Source organism: Callorhinus ursinus, unplaced genomic scaffold, assembly GCF_003265705.2.
Source record: "Callorhinus ursinus isolate GAN/ISIS: 27379988/994484 unplaced genomic scaffold, GSC_fseal_2.0 scaffold14, whole genome shotgun sequence".
NCBI classification, from domain to species: domain Eukaryota; kingdom Metazoa; phylum Chordata; class Mammalia; order Carnivora; family Otariidae; genus Callorhinus; species Callorhinus ursinus.
In genome coordinates this window covers 36479724-36492036 of record NW_027397076.1, presented here as the reverse complement: position 1 = coordinate 36492036, position 12313 = coordinate 36479724, and positions in this window count along the sequence as shown.

The following is a 12313-nucleotide window of genomic DNA, read 5'->3' as shown; positions in this document are numbered from 1 at the left end:
ACATATTTAGATTCAGGTTGTTTCAGATATTTTTAGATTTAACTTCTGCCACATATAAATGTGTATCACCATACTTAAGGAACTCCATGAACATTCAGGTCCGGAACTGGACCTGAGCTATGCACTGCTTATCATCTGAAGCAAGTAACACTATCATTGGTAAGCTGAATTCTGTATAATTGAAAGGATTAATTTACAGAGTGGTTCTGAAGTCTGGATTACTGTGAGGATGCTGTCTAATCAATGTAGTTACCAAAAGCAGAGAACAGCCCTTGTTCAGCATTTCTCAAAGTTGAGTTATGCACAGACTTCTTTTACAGAAAATTAATTTTCACTAAGCCCCAAGAATATATCCATGGTCTTCTGGTCTTCAGATTCCAATCTGAAGAATATAACCTTAATCAAAATAACTAAGAGCAAAATATGGCCCTGAATGCCTCATCTTCTTGGTTTCTCTATCATATTTCAACTTCCCTGATTTCAAATCCTACTTCCTGTACCCCCTTGGCACACTCACACACTTTTTGTGCTGTCCTCTCCAATAAGCTTCTCGGAACACACCCCCCTCCATCTGATTGCCTTGGTTCTACCCAAGTTACCTCTTAGGCCTTGTTATAGTTTGATGAACTCTTGCCGACCTGACAAACCTATTGGAACCAGTGCCCTCCTCCACCCCATGTGCTTCATTTCACAATATGGGAGTCAATGTTCTCACTTCTGTAGGTTTCCCTGCTTCTGAGTGCTTACCTTGGCTGGACCACATATTAGGGAAGAGGGTGGAAGGACACTCAGGGTACCATCCGTGTGCCAAGCCTCATGGCATCATTTCATTTATTACCCTGGTGTCCTTGGGAAATTACTGGAGCATTTCAGCTTCCTTTCCACCTCTGCAAAGTGGGGATGGTAACAGTTTCCTAGGCTCAGATAATAGCTACTGTTTATTTAGGTTCGTACTATGTACCTGGCTCTCTGTCAAGCGTTAAATGTATTATCTCATTTAATCCTTATACCATCCCTGGGAGGTAGGTTCTTAGTATCATGTCCACATTTTTAGATGAAGAAATTGAGGCAAAGGAAGGTTGAGCAGCTCAACTGGTTTGGGAATAGCCCTTGGAGCCTTAGAGTTTCCAGGTGATAGCAACCCAATTCATTTACTTGCTTCCTGAACTACAGTAACAACAGAAACTGTTATGACTAGAAGCACATTTACAATAAATACATAGTGTCACTGTGTGCTCCCTTGAGCAGCACTTCTGTGGTGGTTCTTTGCCACACCAGCCCATTTCACCAAAAGTCAAGCAACACAAACTTAAATTTGACCTAGTTTAATCAAAATGCGGGTTGTGGTTCAATTATTTGACAATTGGTTACTAAGAATTTAAAGTGTCTAACCACCACTATAAATGTAGTCTTTCTCTTGTGGTCTCTCTCAGAAACTAAGGTTGTCATTTCTCACTGCTACATATACCCTGTAACTCCCCAGTAACCTGAAAATGCAGAGGGAGCTGTTCACCACAGAGCCCATATTTCAAGGCGTGGAATTAAAGAGGCATCATGGGATAGATCTTGAGATGACATTCCCCCTAGTCAACAAGTCCCAAATGTCAGCCCTTATATTTTTTGTCTGCAGTGGACTGGTAGCATTAGAACCTTGATTTTCCTCCATACCGGTCTCTATTATTTACTTCCCACTTAAGGACCAGACAGACTCAAGTGGAGAGGAGGAAAACAGACTGAACTCAGGACTGCTGGTGTCAAACGGATGGTCAGACCACAGCAAGCTGATACCCACTGGCTGTGCTTCCCTCCACTACCAGTACCATGGGCTGAAGTGAGGGGATGAGAGGGCCCAACTGTGTGGGAGTCAAGACTCATCTCTGCCCTGCTGGCCACACCCCTGCTCAGTCTATAAGGCAGGAGATGTTTTGATTAATAGACAAGGATTATACACCAGATTCCAATGCAAGAGTGAGCTGTTGCTTTCCTGTTTCCTGTTTGGGTCACAGGCCTCCTTCAGCTACTCTGGAATGTTAAATCTAGCAATCTGTTTTGAGTTTGGAAAGGTCTGATGTTCCTTTATGTGGGGGTGTTCACTTATCAGAAGAAGAAGAAGAAAAAAAAAAAGCCTCCCGCTGTCAGCAGGGTAGTGTGGAAATGTAGCACATCCTACTCTGACATTGCTTTTCTGCCTCCTGAGCCCCAGTCACTAGATTGTGGTTTCCAGGTTGTTTTGCTTTTTATTTCTTTCTAATTGGTTTTACTCTTCATGCCAAATGTCTTAAGTCACATTAATTAAAGACGTAATATTTTTGAAGTAACAGGGAAAGCGGGTATCAGCCTCCTGCCGGGATGGACAGATGGATTTACAAATGCTTTGCCTTGTGTGAGGCCCTTTTGCTGATCCTCCTGGAGTGGTGGATTTTGATAGCATTGCCCCATACCTCCATGGCTCCCATTTCCTAATCTCCAAGGGTTGAATTCACTGCCACCTACTTAACTCTCGGGGAAAGCTTGACACTTATCCAGACTTCCCCAACTTCTCTTTCCTGACCCTTGCAACAGTGGCTATCCTGGGAGTACCTGACATACGAGGCTTTGAGCTTCAACTCTGGTCATGTCCCCCTGGCAATTACCTCTACCTGGGACCCTAAGCAGTTTGCATGACCACTAAAGGTGTGAGAGCAATTGATATTTTTGGAAACATTAGATGTTGAAGGTTAATGCTTGTTTTAAACACACACACACACACACACACACACACACACACACAGTTTTCTGTGTCTATGTCAGTCTTCTCAATCAAATAACACTGCTTGACTCATTTAGCAAGTATTCATCACCTTCACCTGCCTGCTTTGGATGCATCACCACCATAAGAGAACAAAAAGAATGCAAAGCAACAATGGCCAAGGCACTTAGCATATCTTAATGATACCCTACTCCTTACTATTTGTATTCCCATTTTACAAAGGAGGAAACTGAGGCCAAGAGAGGTAAAGATCTCTGCCCAAGGTCACATAGGACTGTCTGGCTCCAGAGTCCACGCCATAACCACCATGCTAGGTTGTCTCCAGAATATCCCGAAGTAGCATACTCTTGATTCTAGAGCCAGGCGTCAGTCCTGCATCCTTGCCTTTTGTTCAACCCTGGTGAATTATACAGAATGACCCAGAAGGAAACATACTTTGCTTCTAGCTCTCCCTGGAAGCCCTGATCCAAAAAACTAACAAGCCACAAGCCTCCTGCTTCTTCCTTTCAATGTCGTACTCTCAGGCTCTGGTGTCAGGGACCCCTGCTCTGTCTTGGCCCTGGCACCAGCCAGCACCAGCCCTAGATCTGGCCCAAACCAGCTCCCCAAAGGATCTCTTCACCCCTTCTATTTATCTATTACTTACAACTCTCAGGCCTCTAAACAGCATGCACCCACACCACCCCTTCCTAGCCTGGGGACAAAGTGGGGCAGAGCAAGAGAAGGCAATGGAAGGCATGAGCCTGGTCTTCCTAGACTGCTATCAATAATGGTTTCCACCGCACAGAGGATTTTCATTCCAATATCTCCACTGTAAGTCTTCAATGGTTCTTTCTTCTCCTATCCTGGAGGACGCTGGAATTAGGGAGAATGAAAGAACAATAGTGATCCTTTGAGAACAGCTGAGGATTTAAAACATTTAGGAGTACCTACATTCTTAAAAGAAAAATAAGTACAAGAAAAACAATCTATAATAAGTGAGAAAGATTTTAAATTTCTGAGATAGAAGAGTTCCAGGTGGTTTACAAAGCAGGGTTGATCATAGGAGTGGGTTGCTATGGGTAGAAATGGGAGCCATCAGGAACCACAGGGCTGGGTGACTTATCCTCATGCATAATGAAACATCCAGGTCAATGGACAGAGCTGGGATGGAAAGTCTTTCATGAGACAAACATCAAGGTTCTCTGCATTCAGAGGAGTCACCTTGAGTTCAGTACATGACAACCATTGGACAGGTAGAGGAAAGGTGTATATGTAGATGTGTCCATCTCAACAGGAAAGATTATTGGGGGGTGGAAGAGGCTATGCTAAACCAAGGAAATGCTGCCTCCACTTCTCCCTAAAATAAAGGGAATGGAAGGAATGAGAAGAACACATGCAACTAGCTTCCTCCAGAAAGCATTTCAAGGTAAGTCATGTCAAAGCCATGTATCTAACCTGAGCCCATGGTTTGAGGAGGTAGAAAGCCTAGATTCTCCCAGCTGGTTTAATTCTACAAACCCCATCAAACTCAACAAGCACATGTTTATACATCACTAACAATATCTATTATCACTTCATGTGCATAATATAATTCCAGCCTGTGGGTAGTTTAATTAGGGAAAGACAACTACTGGCATATAGCACAGGGTAAAAGACTTTGCCACCAAGTATAGAAGGAAAACTGCACGCATTAATAAAAAACAATAAAACCTTTGCTCTTTCTGTGGTAAAACTCATTTGGTTAGAGCTCCCTGAGGCATAGGGAAGAAACATGCAGTGGCAAAAAAAGGAGGTGAAATGGCATGGGACAGAGAAGTGAAAACAAAATGGGAAGGTGTTATCAAAAGAGAAAACAACAGAACTGGAATGACCAAGCATTGCTCATGATAGCTCAACCTCACTGCAGCACAGACATGCTAAGCATTTGCCTGGCAGTTATTGGGAAGCCTATGGACAGCCAAACAAAATGGTAGTCCTATTTTATTGGATTAGTTGGTAACACATATTTTTAGCACTTAGACAAACATTTCTGTGCAATTTAGGTCTGAGAACCAGGGTTCAAGTTTTGGAATTTTAGGGAAACAACTTCCCCCAATGTGTTGGTGGAGGTGGCAGCTGCCAAGGGAAGCACAACAGTCAGGGCTATCCTGCCTTCCTTGGGCAGCAGTGCACAAAGTAAGCAATGTTCCTGACCTCAGGAATTCTCAAAAGTCTTTAAGAGATGAATGTGCAATAGGACACTCCAAGAGGGAGGTACAGTAGGTGACATGTCACAAATATATTTAACCATTGAACTCCTTTATTTTTCATGCCAATCTATTAATATATACAATAGTGTTCTGTTGAAACCGGTTTGAAAAACAATAAGCTCATGATGATTGATTTTATGTATTGGCTGGCCACAGTGTCCAAATATTTAGTCAAACATTACTCTGGATGTTTTTATGAGGATATGTGGAAGAGACTTGCATTTAAATCAGTAGACTTTGAGTAAAACAGATTGCCCTCCTAGTGAAGGTGGGCCTCATCCAATCAGCTGAAGACCTGGATAGAACAAAAGGCTCACCTCCCCTGGGCAAGAAGGAATTCTGCCAGTAGACTGCCCTTTAGACTTCACCTGCAGTGCTGGCTCTTTCTGGCTTGCCAGCAGGCTGCCTTTACATCCGAACTGCAACCTTTCCCTGAGTCTCCAGTTTGCCAACCTTGCCCCCCAGATTTTCAACTCACAAAGCCTCCATAATCACATGATCCAATTTCTTAAAATGAATATTTAATTTCTGTATCTATACTCCCTATTGGTTCTGTTTCTCTGGAGAACCCTGACTCACATACTAAATTTGGAAAATAGAATGGAGTCTATTCCCAGGTAGTCAGATTAACTGTTATTCATGGCACAAAGAGCAAGAGGAACATACATATTGCTAGTGCACCATACAAACATAAAGGGCATCTAAAAACCCAGGCACTACGACCAAATATGAAACATGTCAGAACAAAGTGAATCTTAAAAGGAAAAGCACTGATGTAAGAACTAAGGGACCAAAACATCAGATGAAAAAAATCCTGGACTCTTACTGAGGTCTTATCTAAGGCAAGCCAGACAGACCTAAAGCTTTTAGCTGACATGCAGGCAGAGCCTTCAACTCTGGCATATGCATTCACGCTCCAAAAGCAAAGCCACAGAAGGAGAGAAGTGGAGTCACAGGCTTCTGCATGATGAAGACACAGCCAGAGAAAAACTGAAGAAAAGCCAAAGCATAGAATCAGTGAGGTTTGGGCGGGAAAGGCCCAAGACAAGGTCCCAGGGTCCTTACTGATCTCACCCAGTGTGAGGCAAGGAGCCAGGAGCAAGTCATCCCACCCTTCTGGGCAAAGGCTTCACATTCTTCTCACACATGCTACTTTGAAGCCTCTAGAGTTATTGGAGCTTCTATTAACAAATTCTAAGCATCCACACCACAATTCACCTTAGTTTGTACTTATGGTCCACCTATTACCTGACACACTGTATTTATTTGATTTCAATACTATGTGGTCTCCTAAACAGAATTTGATGTTTATAATAAAAACACAAGGACATATATTTAAAAAGAGTGAAAGACAAAAGTCAACAAACAAAGAAGAAAGAGAAGATTATATTCTGTTTTAAGAGAAAAGCCATAGAAAGAATAGCTAGATTTGAAATTCAATTCAATAAGCATTTACTATAGACGTCTCTCCAAGTCTAATTTCTACACCAGCATCGCACAGAAGTTAGGAAGGCTGCTATTTATCTGCTGTGACGTTGGGCCCAGTTACTTAACTCTGTGACTCTATTTCTCTATCTATAAAATGGAGGTAACAGGGGGAAAAATAAAATTTTCCCAGAAATTAGCACAACTTCAAACTACTGCCTATTTCTTCCATTCCTAACCTAGTGAAAGTTCCTGAAAGAAAAGTCTGAGAGAGGGCCAACATTTATTGTGCACCTACTATATGTTAGCACCTCACAAACGAGCCCATTTAATCACCAAAGCTTGTGAGAAAACTTTTTTTTAAAAGGATTTATTTATTTTTGAGAGGGAGCACAAGTGGGAGGGGCAGAGGAAGGAGAGAAAATCTCAAGCAGACTCCCTGCTGAGCACAGAGATGCGGGGCTCAATCTCACAACCCTGAGATCAGGATCTGAGCTGAAACCAAGAGTTGGTCGCTCAATGGACTGTGCCACCGGGGGACCCTAGAAAACATTTTTATCAATTACAGATGAAATGAAGTCTTAGAGATCCTAGAACCTAGATCAGAAGCTGCAAGTGACCTAAAATCTACTCTCTTGTGAAGCATAGCATGGAGTGATGCTCCATAGAGCAGGAAACCAGGTCAACCTGCCTTAAAATCACTCAAAATGCTTGTGCCTAGATTCTCAGAGACCTACTTAATTTCATTCTCTTGATAGTAGCAGAATTTCAATTTCTTGATAGTAGTGGTTTTAAAAGGCCACCCATTGCCATGATTCTTCTGCACACTCAAGAGCCATTGGTTTATTGGTCATGAGCATGGACTCTGAAATTAGGCCTGGTCCTGGTTTTGCTCTGTTATAGATATGTGACCTTGGGCATATTACTTAACCTTTCTGAGGTTTTTTTACCTTATCCAAAACATGGAAATAATACAGGATCATAAGTTTACTGCAGTGAGGGGCACCCGGGTGGCTGTTAGTTAAGCAACTGCCTTCAGCTCAGGTTGTGATCCTGGGGTTCTGGGATCAGGCCCCGTGTCAGGCTCCCTGCTCAGCGGGGAGTCTGCTTCTCCCTCTCTCTCTGCCCGCCCCCTCTTCGTGCTCATTCTCTCTTTCTCTCCCCCCGCAAATAAGTAAATACTGCAATGATTAAATAAATGCTTAGTGCCTAGTTCAAGGTTTGGAACAGGGTAATTATTATTTCCTCCACATAACATTAACTTGATTTCCTTTCTGCTTCCTCATTCAACTTTGGGATTCACTTGCTTTGTTTTCTTCCCCATCATTTAACTGAAAGAAGCCAAGTGAACATTACCAGTGGCCTCTTGCTAAATGCAGTGACCTCTTTTCCAATCTCACGCAGCTTTGAATCCATTTTGTCCATCACTTATTCATTAAAACTGTACTGTGCATCGGTTCTGGTCCAGACATTGGGCCAGGTAGAAGGTATACAATGATGAATACAGCAGGTGCAATATCTACCCTCACAGACCTTTAAGCCTATGCTAGGAACACTGATTTCAATAAGAAATCATATGGTGCTATAAAAGAACAGCTTGTCCTAAAAGAAAATGACAGAAAGGACATTTTGTCAAAGAGGGTCAGGTAAGGTCTGAAACCTGAGAAGGAGCCAGGTATGAAAATAATAGTTCTCAGGGTGCCTGGGTGGCTCAGTCAGTTAAGCATCCAACTCTTGATTTCGGCTCAGGTCGTGATCTCAGGGTCCTGAGATGGAGCCCCATGTTCGGCTCTGCACTAGGCGTGGAGTCTACTTAAGATTCTCTTTCTCCCTCTCCCTCTGCCCCTCCTTCCTGTGTGCTCTCTCTCTAAAAACAAATAAATAAATAAATAAAAATTCTCACAGAAGGAACAGCAGCATGTGGGAAGACCCTGAGGTAGAAAATGAGCTTGTCGCAGTGCAGGAAGTAAGAGAACATCCATGTGGCTGGACAAGAGGAAGGGTGATAGGAAACAAACTGGGAGAACAGGCATGGGCTCAGCCATGCAGAGCCCTGTAAACCGTCATGAAGGTTTGTACTAATCCCTAGGGCAACCTGGGGCCACTGGAAGACTTTGAGCCAGAGGATAATATAATCACTGTGGTTGTGAAGTGGATGGATTAGACGGGGGACAGAAGAGAAGACGAAAGTACAGTTGGTTTGGATATTTTGGATTTGGGTGCTGAAAGTGGAGGTGGACACACAAATGGGAGAATTTACGATAAATTTCCAGTGGAAAATTGAGAAAATCTGGAGATGAACTGAAGGTGGAAAACAAAAAAGAAGAGGTGTCATGAACTATTCTGAAGCTCAAAGTTGAGCAACTAGCGGAATAGTAGAGCCATTTACCAAGAAGAGGCATGAAGTGTCCCCCTGGGGGAAGTGCCAAGATCTGTACATTTGTAGAAATCTCCCCCGTGATTCTGATGGCTAGCCCTTGTTGAGAAGAGGCAACCTAGAGAGGCTGTATAAAGAATAGTAGTCAAGTTTAATAGCTAACCATCATATCTTTCTTTGGAGGTGCTTTGCCTTGTTCAAGTCTTATCACTTCCCTGCTATATTACTGGACAAGTTGGTTTCTTCATCTATAAAATGAAAATAATAATAGAACCTGCCTCATAGGTGCCATAAAATGGTCATCTTAAAAAACATTTGGAACACTTTCAAGCTACCATTTTTAGATCAGTTGAATAAACCCAGTGTTTTCACATCTCTGAGGTCTTGCCCTGCCCTTTCCTTGATGGATTCATCTCTTTTTCCACGTGATGATTTCCTATATTCTTCATGGATAGCTTTCCTTGAGTACTCCTCCTACCGCCACTGACCCCAGCCAATCATCTAGGCCATTTCTCTTGCTTGCATGATCGCAGAACTTAACACATCATATTAGAGTTATACTTATTTGTTTTCTGAAAAAGACTCAGGACTCCTGGAAGTAGCTGGCCTTATCTTATACAAATTTATACCCACAGAAATTAGTCTGATGTCATGGCTCGAAGCCCAGAATGAGTTTGTTGGATTTAAATGAATTTAGCTAAATTAAAAGCAGGATACTCTTAGGGAATGCATCTCACAAACTAAGTCTCTTGTTTAATTATACAGTATCATATGGATGCAGACACAGCAAGTTACACCCCAGGGATATAAAAAATTCACCCTGTCTATTTAGGCCCAACTTTAAGCCTAAACCAGTCATGCCAAACATAACACCTTTCTTATCTACCTCTCACCTCTGCTTTGTTCTTCCTGAGCAATGTGGGGCCCATGTCTTTCTGTGGAACAGAAGAAGGGGGAAGGGGGGTGTGGAGGAAGACACACTCCTACAACTTTACAAAACTTTCCTTCACCCCTTAATGAGGGAAAGAAGGTAGAGACAGAGCTGCCACTGCATGTGCCGGAACAAGCATGCTCAGGCTGGTTTGAGTCCCTTCTTACCATGTGGTCTGGTGTAAAGAGTCCAGATATCAGTAGGCAGATACCAATATTAATACTGTACCAAAACACCCTGGAACAAACTTTCTAGTAGGACCTGTGGTTTTTACCACGCTCTTGTATGGAAGCACAACTTGGTCTCCTTTATGCTAATGCTTCTGGAGTCTTCAAACCCCAGAAAATATGTGTGACATACTGACTGTGCATTTTAAACCAAAATAATTTCAGAATTTGGTCTCTCTCATGCTAAGGTTGCTAAAGCCTTCAATCTCCAGAAAGTATGCCGGAGGTACTAGTCATGCGTTTTAAACTACAGTAATTTGATAAAGGGTTTGAATTCCTAAGGGAAAAGATGAAAGAACTTTTCACTCTACCTTTTAATCTCAAGGCAAATGGGCAGAGCAGGAGACAGTTTGACATGTACAAGCAGATAGTTTTTGGAGCCAAACAGACTTTGTTCAAATCCTGATTCATTCACTTTTTAGTTCTATGCTCATTAGAGTTGTTAGTAATAATTCTAATAGTAATACTAACACTTATATGTGTTTACCACATCACATACTGTTTTATGTGCTTTATATACAGTGACTTAATCTTAAGAAAAATAAAACCCACAAGGAAGACACTACTATCATCTTTTCCAGTGAGGGAAACTGAGGCACAGAAAGGTTGAGTACCTGGTACAAGCTATAGGTAACAGTAAAGCCAGGACTCAAACCCGGGAAGTGTAGCTCTAAACCCATGCAGTCTGTCTCCGGATACCTACGCCTATACCCACTGCATTTCCCTGCCCCCATGTACTTCAGGAGCCCATCACTGGACTCTCAGAACCCGAGCTTCCTTGTCTGTAAAAGTGGGTCTAATGAGGCTGAACTCAGTGAGGCCTGAAGAAGACAATGTAAATTGAACCTCAGACACCAAAGGGGCACCCATACTAGGTCAAGTGCCTTTAATTTCCAACTTGCTCGTAAGGTGTTATCAGAATTCTAGGTAAATTCTAATAAAATTCTAATAAAAGAATATAGAGGGCCTATGGACAACAAACATAATGGCTGGAATGGACAATTTAGAGGTCTTAAAATTTGAGTTTCCCGAACTCAAATTGATTCAGAAGGCAGTCTCTGAAGCCAACTATCTCAACACTTCTAAATAAACTGTGGCTTTTACTGACAGAAGTCCACCAACAGGTAATGACCAGCAGAAGTAAGAGTCCAAAGCTTGGAGAACCCAGAGTGAGACCAATTGTTTAGAGCTGGAGGGGCCAGTTAGAAAAGTCCTTGAAACATGATCTAGGAAGAGAGGAGGAAAGGCCAACGTTGTGAGAGGAATTTGCATGATCAAAGGCACTGAGGCATGAGAACTCTCTTCACACAGGGTTAGCGAAGGGGGAGTGGGCTCTTAACAACAGCAAGAGTGAAGGAGGCCTGGGAGGTAGAAGAAGCTCTGGCAGGCCTTGAATGTCACATGACGGACCGCAGGCTTAACTCTGTGTGCCACAGAAGTCATCAGGGGTTTTTTAAAGGAAAGGACATCCTCGGACCTGTGCTTTAGCAAGACAATTTGTGTAGTGTTGTGTGTAGGTTAAAGTGAAGAGCACAGGTATGAGGGAGACCGATTTTGAGGGAGACAGTATAAGGAAACATTTGATTTTCTCTTTCACCGATATAATAAAATACACACCAAAATACACCAATATATTAAAATCTTAAGAGGGAAGGGCCAAAAGTTGTCACTGGACTAAAAATAGAAATATGGGATTACAACCACTAAGGAAGACCAAACTAAAAAACTGTAGTTGTTAACAAACTGCCACATAAAATTTCAGATGTGCAAAGAAAGGCAACTGTAGAATTACGCACATATTTCCACCAGATAACGGAATCTGGACAAAGTACGTGAAGTAAGCAGAGAAGTAAACAAAATGTTCAAAGCTCAAGAAGTGCCTTTACTTTTCACCAAGGAGGGCCAACGTTGTTTTCTCTGAAATCAGCTTTCACATGCCCTTGAAGAGAAGCTGATAGAGTGTTGTGGAAAACTCGACTTCTGAAATCACAATGAAAACTGCAACTCAACCCAAGCAATCTGGTACTATGTGAGTACATAGTGACTCACACACCCAAAAAAGTGGAGTGAAAGAATGTTTCAGAAGAGTCAAGTGAGAGCAGTAGAAAAGAGCATGCCACTTCCCCACCAGCCACATTTGACCTGAGGGGATGGGCGCTGGGAGATTGAATGTGGTTGTCCACACTGGCCAGTGATCCTCCCACAGAATCCCAAACTAAACACCATTTCTTCAAGGTCTCCCTCCTTTTAAGTTGTAGGTCCCCTATTAAACATCCTTCCCCATATTCATCATCCTCAATACTTGTATGGGTAATTAGTCTAAGTGTTTTTCTCAAACATGGCCTTTTAACTCATCTTTAAATATTTTATATA